Below are 12627 nucleotides of genomic sequence, written 5' to 3' on the forward strand. Positions count from 1 at the left end.
CAAGCTCTAGCCTTGGCTGCACCCTGAATAACTATGAGCCTCACCTGACCACCATCAGAAGGCAGCGTAATGGTGAGACAGGACTGCACTAATGGGGATCACCATAGCTTCAATGGCTATAAAATCAGGACCTGTCATATCTGCATAGCCTCTCTTAGAGGTCTACGGGACGCTCAGCTCAATAGAGTGGGATAATCTATGGGTCTCTAATACCTTATGCATTTACTGTGTCTTATTTTGATAACCTGTTTATAGGTCTGACTTCTATTATTTCATATATAGGCATTGTCAACTTAAAATCTTGAGATCTTACATTTGGAGAGGAGACTTTATTTCTTACAAGAAGTTGCAGCTTGCAGGGTGGCCATCCTGACAGGGGGAAGCTAGCCTCTGGCAGAGAACAATAGCAGGCACTTCAGAGGAAAAAAGGGAGAGGCTGAGATTTATGCCCAAGGAAATTAGGTATACATACATATTCAGTAGGTTATAGGAGAATCTTACAAATATTTATGAAAGAGTCAACATATATAAGCAGAATGAATATGTGTGTAACATACAACCCATGTTCACTTTGGGGTGGAGACAACTTTAAGCTACAGTAAAATTTAGGCCACACACATCAAAAGGTGAAGCAGGGACATGAAAGTAATCTAATGCTCAGCCTCTATAAATCAGCCAGAACCAGTCTGTGGTCTCTTAGAAGAAAGTTACTGAAATCAGTCTCTTGTCCAGTCAGAGCTGTAGTTATGCCTTGTGGAGTAGGAGGTCAGTTAGTCAGTGTCTGGTGGTTGGTGAGCTGCAACTGTTTTAATATTACTTATCTGGAGACCAGTGCTTGTTTTGCTGGTAGAGGAAAAGAAAAACCTTGAGGCAGTTAGAACATAGTTTATTCTTTAACTGTAGGGGCTGTAGAACTTAACCCTTGCCTACCACCACCTTAGGTCTTGTTTATAATTTAGTATCTTATTACCGCAAAGAGTCCATTCTGTCAGCTTATGATCTCTATTTTAGCAGCATATCGTAAGAGCAGCTTTTTCTATATTCGCATAGAATGCACTTCCTCCAATTCAAACTTCTGAATCATGAATTATTGCTGAAAGGAGGGGAAGGGGCTGAGAAGGTTAGGACCAAGTGAGCAGACCACAGTATATCCTTTGGGATAATAAATGTTGTTTTACATAAGAAAGAGACCCACGGTCAAATAAGTGTGTAAAATACTTGATTAAATGTATTTCTTTACTGCAGGACATTTTTCAGAAATTTTAGAAAGCAAATATATATTGTGACTCTTCAAGTTAAAGCTACACTTACAGCATTTCTCACATTTATTTCCCATGAAACTTTTTTTCCACAGTGACTTGCAGAGCAACTATTGCACAGAACATACTTTGGAAAACACTAAACTAGAATACCGATGACCTCCCCAAGAAGTCTCCATAAGTTAGAATGGTAGACAGCTGTTGGACACATCTGGTTTTTCAATGTGACAAAATATTTTGGGCTGTCTTCCTCAGGAGGGGGATGGGAGTGGCCTTTTGAAACAGAGTAAAGAATTAATTTGACAAGGAGGACACACTTACATTATGTTTCAGATGCTCGACATTATTTAATTCTCAAAATTGTTCTCTCAAATAGATACCGGTTATCCCCACTTTATAAGCAACAAAACTGACATTCACGAATTAGTCAAATGCCACCTCCAAGCTCACATAGCCAGGAAGTGATAGCACTGATATTTGGAGCCAAATCTTCTTTAGTATAGTATAGTGAAGAACCCAAGCCCAGTAGCAGGGCAGCCAGCAGGGGCTCTGGAAGAACTGATTTTGTTTTCATGGTCACTAGAGTAGTTAATAATGAAGAGTGAGTGTAGCGGGTAGTCTGCTCTCAAATAGCAGAAGAAAGTCCCCAGTATCGTCTTTTGATGATGGGCAGGGGATAATCCTTCTTTGAAAGATATACGGTCAGGAAAAATTGGGAAATTCGTTTTGCTAGAAGCTCAGTTGCAAATACAGAATATCTCAAAGATGTTGTGGGTTCAGGTTCCAGACCACTGCAATAAAGTGACTGTCACAATAAAGCAAGTCACACAAATGTTATGATTTCCCAGTGCATATAAAAGTTACATTTACATGATACTGTAGTTTTTCTAAGTGTGCAGTAGCGTCATGTCTACAAAAAGTACATACTTTAATTTAAAAGTAAGGTCCTGCTAAAAAATGCTAATGATCATCTGAACCTTCAGTGAGTCAATCTTTTTGCTGGTGGGGGGTCTTGCCTCAATATTGATGGCTGCTGATTGATTACCAGAGTGGTGATTGCTAGAAGTTGGGGCAGCTGTGGCAATTTCTTAACTAAGATAACAATGAAGTTTGTTTCAGCTATCGAATCTTCCTTTTATGAAAGATTTCTGTGTTTGATAGCATTTTGCCCACAGTATAACTTCTTCAAAATTGGAGTCGATCCTCCCAAATTGTGCCACTGGTGTATCAATTAGGTTTGTTATCATTTCAACAATGTTCACAGCACCCTCACCAGGATTCCATCTCAACAAACCGTTTCCTTTGCTTATACAGAAGAAGCAACTCCTCATCTGTTCAAGTTTTATCATGAGATAGCCACAGTGCAGTCGCATCTTCAGGCTCCACTTGTCGTTCTAGTTTCCTCACTATTTCTAACACATCTGCAGTGCTTGTCCCCACTGAAGTCTTGAACCCAAAGTCATCCAGTGTGGTTGGAATCCACTTCTTCCAAATTTATGTTAATGTTGACAGTTTGATCCCCTCTCATGAATCACAAATGTTCATTTTTATTGTTACTATGTTATTTTGTTTGAGATTCAGGAGTACATGTGTAGGTTTGTTACATGGATGGATTTTGCATAATGGTGAAATTTGGGCTTCTAGTGAACAAATCACCCAAATATTGAACATTCTACCCAATAGGTATAACCCATGAAATCAACCCTCACCAACCCCTCGTCCACCCTCCCCTATTTTAGAATCCCTAGTGTTTGCTGTTTCCAACTTTATGTCCATGTGTACCATTGTTTATCTCCCACTTGTAAGTGAGAAGACACAGTATTTGATTTTCTGTTTCTGAGTTATTTCACCTAGGATAAGGGCCTCCAGCTCCATCGATATTGCTGCAAAGGGCATAAGTTCATTCTTTTAAAAGGCTACATAGTATTCCATGGTTTGTATATACCACATTTTCTTTATCCAATCAAACACTGATGGACACTTAGGTTGATTCCATGACTTTGCTATTGATGAACATACATGTTCTCAATGGCATCTAGAATGGTAAATCCTTTCCAGAAGGTTTCCATTTATCCAGATCCATCAGCAGAATCACTATCCATGGCAACTAGACCCTTCCAAAGTTTATTTATTAAACAGTAAGACTTGGAAGTCAAAATTACTCCTTAATCAATGGGCTGCAGAATGGATGTGATGTTAGCAGGCAAGAAAACATTGATCTCCTTGTACATCTGCCTCAGAGCTCTTGGGTAACCAACTGCATTGTCAATTAACAGTAATGTTTTGAAAGAAATCTTTTCTGAGCAGTAGGTCTCAACAGTGTGCTTAAAATATTCAGTAAGACATGATGAAAACAGATGTGCTGTCTTCCAGGCTTTATTGTTCCATTTATAGAGCACAGGCAGAGCAAATTTAGCATAATTCTTCAGGGCCCTAGGATTTTCTAAATGGTAAATGGACATTGGATTCAACTTAAGGTCACCAGCTGCATTAGCCCCTAACAAGAGAGTCAGCCTGTCCTCTGAAGGTTTGAAATCAGGTACTGATTTCTCCTCTCTACCTGTGAAAGTTCTAGATGGCATCTTCTTCCAGTAGATGACTGTTTTGTCTACATTGAAAATCGGTTGTGTAGTGTAGCCACCTTCATTGATGATCTTAGCTAGCGATCAATAACACTTGCTGCTTCACCTTGCACATTTATGTTATGGAGGCGGCTTCTTCAACTTCATGAATCAAATCAATGTTGGCTTTCAACTTTTCTTCTGCAACTTCTGCACCCCTCTCAGCCTGCATAGAATTGAAGATCTAGGTCCTTGCTCTGGATCATGTTTGGCTTAAGACAATGTTGTGGCTGGTTTGACCTTCTATCTAAAACTCTAAAACTTTTTCCATCTCAGCAGTAAGGCTGTTTTGCCTTCTTATCATGCGTATGTTCACTGGAGTAGCACTTGCAATTTTCTTTAAGAACTTTTTCTTCACATTCACAACTTGGCTAACTGGTGCAAGAGGCCTAGCTATTGGCCTATCTCAGTTTTCAACATGTCTTCACCACTAGGCCTAATCATTTCTTGCTTTTGTTTCAAAGTGAGAGATGTGTAACTCTTCCTTTCACTTGAACACTTAGAGAGGTCATTGTAGGGTAATTACTTGGCCTAATTTCAATATTGCTGTATCTCAGGGAATAGGGAGCCCTGGGGCAAAGGAGAAAGATTGGGGGACAGCTGGCAGCTGCTCAGTGAGGCAGTCAAGACACATACAACATTTACTAATTAAGTTCACTGTCTTCTGTGGGTTTGGTTCGTGGTTCCCCAAAACGACTACAATGGAACATCAAAGATCATTGATCACAGACAACCATAACAGATGTAATAGTAATGAGAAAGTTTGAAATATTGTGAGAATTACCAAAATGTGACACAAAGACACCAAGTGAGTACATGCTATTGGAAAAATGGCGCCGACAGACTTGTTGATGCAGGGTGTGCCTTCAAAGTAAAAAACAACAATATCTGCAAAGCACAATAAAGCAGAGCACAGTGGAATGAAGTATGTCTCTAAAGGAAACCTGTATGCAAGCAAAGAGGCAGAGATCAAAGGGAGTCAGTCCTACTTAAATAGAAAGTAATGTCTAAGAAGAAGATAGGGCACGTGCCTTTCTCTTGTCCTTGGAGCTATTTATGGAACTCCCCGCTGAAGGAACATAGACTCTTTCCTTCTAGCTAGAATTAGCATGTCTGCAAAAGGATTTAGGTGATCTGCTGCTAGTGGAGGAGTAGGGCAGTCCACGTGGACTCCCATGAAGGGAGCAATTTGCACCCAATTCAATTTGATCTGGACATGATAAGCCAAACTTTTGGAAACTTAATCCTTTGGCAGGACTTGTGGGCTAGGGGCCCAAGACCTGATGGGCATGCTGTTTAGAGAAGCCAAAAAGCAGCAGTTGAAAAGAGAAACTGACTTTTGTTGTGGTTGGAACTAAAGCAATGGACCGTGCCAAGAGGCCCATGGGATGGCCAATAGCTAGTCAGGGACAGGATTCTGAGGCTGTGTGTCAGAAGAATTGGATGCTTGCAGCCAACCAGGATACATAAAATAGTAGAATGGAGAGAAGTCATGCGCCAGAGTAGGGTCTTCCTAAAATGAGAGCCTCTCCAGCTGTAGGGGAGGTTAGAGGTAGGCATTTGGTAGCAGCAGAAAAATACAGATGGGTGTATTTCTATTGTGAAAAACTATAAAGCAGAACACTCTGAGAGGCCCTCTGCTTAGTCCTTCTGCCCCACATTGAAGGACTTAACATGATTCTAATTCTGAAAAATTAAAATCCAAAGTTAGCATTGGTTATTCCTGGGGAGTAAGATTATGGGCGGTTTTTATTTTACTCTTTGTAACTTTCTTTATCAATTCTTTGTCAAGGTTACTGCCATGGATTTGGATTCTTTTCATCATCAATTGTTTTAATTGGAAGAAGGCAGAGCCTTTTTTTGTAATGAAAGACCCAAACGAAGTGAATTTTAGAGAATAAGTGATACAAATGTCTGGCCTTTTAGTGTGTGTGTGTGTGTGCGTGTGTGCGTGTGTCTGTGTGTGTACACATACATAGAAAGAGAGAGAAGAAAAAAACAGGCAAAGAACATTGCACTTCAGGAAGACTTAGCACAGCCCAGAGAAACTATCCCATGGAAGAGGAAGGAAGTTTCAGGGCTGGTTGAACCCTCCAAAAAAGTGCCAATAGGGAAAAATATTTGAAGATGGCCTTGGCTATGTTTTCTGTTCTATGGTCTTCTATATCACTTCTCCAACTCATGGGAACCAACTCACACAGCCAAGATACAGAAGCTAAATTTGGCTATGCTCTCTATCCCCCTAAATTCTCTCCTTTGGTGCATCCCCTTTTTAAAAACCTTCCCTACAGTTCCTTCAACTTAAAGCCACTTCCTCCACCGAAGAATATGTGTACCAAGTTTCTTGTTCAAGGCAGGGAAACCTTTATACAATATCTTTCCTACGCCCCATAGTTGACTGAATCTCTGAGACCCAGGATTAGCCTTCTACCATCAATCCTGACCACATGCTTAGCAGCATGGTGGCTACCGGAATAGGAACCACTGGAATGTCCCTGCCCCCTGTTGCCCTAGCTTGGGCCTTCCTCCCCTCCTTCAGATAGCTCTCTCACCCCCACTCCCCATCTCCTCTGCAGCTCAACTTAAAGGCCAGAGCAGGTGAGGTCTGCAACAGCGTCCCAGTGGATAGATCTGAAAACTGGAGGGCACAAAGGCTTCTCTGCCCCCTGACCCACATAATCCACTACCTAATTGACCCTCACTCTGTGGACAGAAGGCCTATCTGGCTACTGCAGCTTCCCCAATACCACCGATGTCTATTCTGCCTCTCTCCGGGCTTCCTCCTGCTCTTCTGTACTTTGTGCCCGGGAGGGCTTTCCTGTCTGTTTGGTCCACAGTGGCCCCTTTCTGTTCTTCAGACATTCCATCATGCTCCCCCTCAACCCTGGATGCCAGTCCTCCACATGCCCACACAGTTAACTCCTGCACCCCCAAGGTATTTTTCAACCCTCAGCCCTGACTTCCCACATCCCCCATTTTGGAATCCCCAGTGTCTATTGTTTACAACTTTATGTCCATGTGTACCCATTGTATAGCTCCCACTTATAAATGAGAACATACAGTATTTGATTTTCTGTTTCTGAGTTATTTTACTTAGAATCACCGTCTGTAGCTCACTGAAAAAGTGAAACCTCCGCAACCACATGCCCCAGCACTTCTCTTCCCATCCTCACTTATTATTTCTCTTTTGCATGTATCACTATCTGATACTTTTCTTGCGTTTTTTTTTTTTTTTTTTTTGGAGACGGAGTCTTGCTCAGTCACCCAGGCTGGAGTGCAGTGGCGCGATCTCCATCTGGGCTCACTGCAAGCTCCGCCTCCTGGGTTCACGCCATTCTCCTGCCTCAGCCTCCCGAGTAGCTGGGACTACAGGCGCCCACCACACGCCCAGCTAAATTTTTGTATTTTTAATAGAGATGGGGTTTCACCGTGTTGGCCAGGATGGTCTCGATCTCCTGACCTCGTGATCTGTCCGCCTCGGCCTCCCAAAGTGCTGGGATTACAGGCGTGAGTCGCCGCGCCTAGCCTAATGTGTGTGTGTGTGTGTGTGTGTGTGTGTGTGTGTGTGTGTGTATATGCCCATAGCAGTGCTTGTTCACTGCTATATGTTTTGCACCCTGCTGGGCACAGAGTAGGTGCTTATTCAGTGTGGGTGGATGACCGCAGGATGAATGAATGCCTGCAGGGGTAAATGGATTTGGATTTTGTTCTAAGAACAAAAGCATTTCCAGGTTCAAGTACCTGACTTGCAAACGACTTTTGGAATAAATATTTTGGAGATTGGATACTGTCTGTTATAAAGAGTTATTCAAGTCCAAGGTATCAGATCTTTTCCAACACTTGCTTGTTAATCCTTGAAAGCACACATGAAAGCAGCAGCCCCAGGTCCTTTACTGTCAGCAGCTGAGTGTGTGAGCCTTGCCCAGCTTCTGATCTTTGATGCTCACGTTTTGTTTGTACTTTTCACTCAGTTTCACACAGTGACACTGACTGCCAGGTAACTGTCTCTCAGGACATTTGTGCTTTGAGTCTGTGCAACTCTGGACCATCTCTACAGGCTAAAAGATATGCCTGTTGATAAGAGGAGGAGCCCTGCAGCAGGAGTCCGGTGCCAGCTGACCTGGAAGCAACCTGATCTCCAGAAAGCATCCCTGGTATACTCAAATGGGCCTTCCAGATGAGCCCTGTAAGGATATGTGTGATAGTAAAAGCTCAGGAGCAAGCTCCATGCACAGCCTTTTCACGTTACTGTTGTTCTTAACTTTTGACTTATTCCCTTTAGGGATCAGCCTTTCTTTGACTATGAACCTAAACATAAGAAAGAGAAGTTTCTTGGGCCCCTAAAAACAAGTCATAATGCTTTCTGAAACTGAGTCTCTTCTTGTGCTTCTGAAAACTGAGTCTTAGTGCAAAGAAATCCCTCTGTATTTTCTTAATTTCCATCTTGATTCTCAATGTTGAAGATAAAATAGCTGTTGCTTTGTGTCTGTGCAGAGTGTGGCAAAAAGAGAGGAAACAGAAAAAGATCAAAGGACCGTCTCTCTCACCTTTAAAATCTCTTTTCCTTAAGGTATCCTTGAATATCTCTCTTAATTATGCCCTAAAACATTTTCTCTGCAACTGATGCTATCCAGCCAGTGGTTTTTTAGTAGCACCTGTAATTCAAATGCATATAATCCAGAATCCAGTCCTAACTTCACACCTGAGTTTCTCGTCCAACTAAACATTCCACAGGTACTTCAGGCTCACTAGATCCAAGTCTAACTCATTATCTTTGCACCAAAACAATATTTTTTAATTAAAATTTTAAAACATTATAAATAAAAAAGACTAGCTGTATTGGAATGGAGCCTGGCTAATGACCTTATCTTTTCCCACTCACCCAAACTAGGCATTTAAAAATCAAACTTGACTCCCCACTCTGACTTTATGCAAATTCCATCAGCCTCTGAGTCACTGTTTGACCCCACTCCAAGCTTCCAAACCTTCTCAGGAACTATGCTGATATCAAGACTGGGTCCTGTGGAGTAGCTAATATATGTGACACCCGGAGGAGTCATTCTTTAACACCTCCAACGACAAAATTATTTTCAATAATGGCCATGAGTATGATGAAAATTATGTCTTTATAATATATGTAAATCACAATATCATACATAATTATAGATTATATATATATACAATATAGATTATATACATACATATATATACACACAAATAATGCTCAGAAAAACAAAGCAGTGAAAATGTTCTTTTAAAGTAAATATGTATGATCTTATATTATATATAATTATATACGTTTTTAAAACAATAAAAAGGAAACAGCCACAACCATTTTTAATTAATTTTTATATCTACCGAAATAGCTGAACTTTGATCCTTTGGTTACAGTCTGATATATTAATATTTACGTAAGTGACAGTCAATAACTAGATTTTAATAAAACTAAAATGTCTGCAGAGGTATAGTTTAGGCAATCACTTTTTAAATTTTTTAAATGAGATGGACTCTTGCTATGATGCACAGGCTGATCTCAAACTCCTGAGCTCAAGCCGTGCTCCCACCTCGGCCTCCCAAAGTACTGGGATTACAGGCATGAGCCACTGTGCCCGACCTAATTTAGGCAATCACTAATGTGAAATTTTGTTATTTGTTCTTTTGTTTGAAGACAAATAATTAACAATTAAAAAGAATATATTGCAATTTTAAAATGTTATTCATATTCAGAAAATATTTCATGTATGAAATAAAATTTGCACTTATAAAACAAAAATATTACACTTCACAGTTGGCAAACATTTTAAATTTTAAATTAAAAAATTTTTAAATTGTGATTGGGTCACACTGAATGGTGAAATTAAAGGAATTCAAATCCTGTTTCTTCATCTTTGCAGTCACTGTGCTATCATTGTTTCTTTCTAATCTACATAGAAATATGTCTCACCACAGGGGTTGAAGACTCAACTGCACCCAAAGCAAGATCCAGTGTTCCCAAACTGTTAGAAGCTCTTGAAATGGATGTGGGTAGCCAAGGCTATTGTGCCAAGGGTTCTGAGAATCAATTTCCACATAGAACATTTATCAAAAGATAAATAGCACAGGACAGAGGACCAGAAAAAAGAAAGTCACGTAGAGAAAGAAATCAGGAGACCTTGCATTTGCAGCTTGACTATACGTTTGCAATATACTCCCTACTTCGAACAATTTAGTAAAAAACATTTCTTTCTTACAAACACAGTTTCCTCCTGAAAGGAATTTCGATGTATTCTATGTTCTGATGTCTTACTATTTTGGATGTATATCCACGTTATAGGCAACAAGATGTTTTGTTTATAAATAAATGTAGAAGAAAAATAGGTTTTTTTAGAAGCAAATTCTCGTTGTTGTTATATCTTTTGAAACTTCCAAATCCAATTTCGTTATGCATTGTCACCATGATGCTATTGCTTCAGTAGAACAGGATGCCCTCAAAGAGTGAAAGGGTTACCATGAGTCTAGAATGACCTGCAGGTGCCAGATTATGCTCTTAACGCCTAGCAGTTCTCAAGCGGTTACTACATGTCCAAGACTCTGCTAAGGGATTTGCAAATTCTATCTTATTTTTAAATCCCACAACAGCTCTGAGGTAAGTACTGTAAGCATAATTTTAAAGATGAGGATGTCAAGAATTCAAGAGATTAAATGAGTTACCTGAAGTTACACCTAAGAAGAACAGCAAAGCTGAGACCAGAGCCGAGGCCATCTGGCTGAAGACCCTGAGCTCTTAGCCATCATATTACACTGACTTTCTGTTCCAGATATGCCAGCTACTTCTATCTTTATATCAGTATCTCCTAGGCAGCAATTTTATACTCTGGCCTTTTGTCATTTTTACAGAAGCACTAATAATGATACACACAATTATTTTGTGCAAAAAAATTAAAATTTTTGTTTTAATAGTTTTTATTAAAATATTAATAGTTCATAATAAAATATTAATAGTTACTTCATAATAGCTTAAGTAACTATTAAACATACAAGATAAACATTTATTAGAAGTAAATATCAATGGTTTAAATCAAATTATTTACTCTTTATGGACAAATATTACTTATTGCTAAAACAAAACTGGGTTCAGCATTATCTATTTTTCATTTTGATAGAATGAAGTACTGACAAAACTTGCTGACAAATAGAAATGGAAAGGCTCTTGGTTATAATAAAGCTACTCAACTCGTACTCCTCTTAAAATATGTCAAAAAATAACATAGTGAACTACAACAAATATGATTTTTGCCAACAGCTTTGTTGAGCTATAAGTAACATACCATAAATAATGCATAAAATTCATTGGTGTTTGTTCACAGAGTCATGCGACCATCCACAACTACATAATTTTAAAAAAAAATTTATCACCCATTAAAGAAACTCTGTAATTATTAGCAGTCATTCTTCATTCTCCCTACCCATGGAAATCAGTAATCTACTTTCTGTCTGTAGAGATTTGCGTATTCTGGACATTTTATGTAAATCAAATCATGCAATAGATGGCCTTTTGCTTTTGGCTTCTTTTACTTAGCATAATGTTTTCAAAGTTCATCCATGTGTAGTATGTACCAATACTTTATTCATTTTTGTGGAGTGGATACACCACATTTGTTTATCCAGTTTATGAATTGATGGACATATGGGTTGTTTCCTCTCTTGTGCTATTATGAAAAGTGCTGCTATGAAAATTACCCATTTTTGTGTATAAATGTATGTTTTGTTCTCTTGAGTACATACCTAAGAGTGGAATTGCTGGCTTGTATGGTAACCTTATGCTTAACTTTTTGAAGAACTGCCAAACAGTTTTCCAAAGTAGCTGCACAATTTTATATTTTTCCAGGAATATATGAGGGTTTCAATTTCTCCACATCCTCACCAACACTTTGTGGCCTGTCTTTTTATTATAGCCATTCTTGTGGGTGTAAAGTGGAATCTCACTGTGGCACTGATTTGCATCTCTTTAATGACTAATGATATTGGATATCTTTTCGTGTGCTTACCATCCATTTGTATATTTCCTTTACCAAAATGTCTATTTGATAACTTTGCCTACTTTAAAAATTGGTTTTTATTTAAGTATTCTTTTTACATTATGGGTACAAATTCCTCATCAGAAATATGATTGAAAAATATTTTCATCCCTTTGGTTTTTCGTCTTTTCACTTTTCTTGATGGTGTCTTTTAAAGCACAAATGTTTTTTAATTTATCTATTACTATCCAATTTACCTATTTTTTATTTTGTCACTAGTGCTTTTGCTGTCCTTAGAAACTATCCTCTCTAATCAAAGGTTATAAAGATCTAATCTTATGCTTCTTCTAAAAGTTTTGAAATTTTATTACACACAAGGTCTATAATTTATTTTGTTAATTTGTGTATACAGTGTGAGAAATTTGTCCAACTTTATGATTTTGCTCGTAGATACCAGTTTTTGAAAAGATTATTCTCTCCCCTTAGAATTGTCTTGGCATCTTGTTCACTATCAATTGCTCGCAAATGCATAGTTTTATTTGTGGACTCTCAGTTTTATTTTATGGATGTTTATGTCTGTCCTGATGTTGGTACCACACTGTCATGATTACTGCAGCTTTGCATTAGGTTCTGAAATTGGGAAGTGCAAGTCCTTCAACTTTGTTCTTTTTCAAGATTATTTTGGTTAGTCTGGACCATATAAAATTTTAGGACCAGTTTGTCAATTTCTACAAAACAAGAAGCTGACAT

Source organism: Rhinopithecus roxellana, chromosome 16, assembly GCF_007565055.1.
Source record: "Rhinopithecus roxellana isolate Shanxi Qingling chromosome 16, ASM756505v1, whole genome shotgun sequence".
NCBI lineage: Eukaryota > Metazoa > Chordata > Mammalia > Primates > Cercopithecidae > Rhinopithecus > Rhinopithecus roxellana.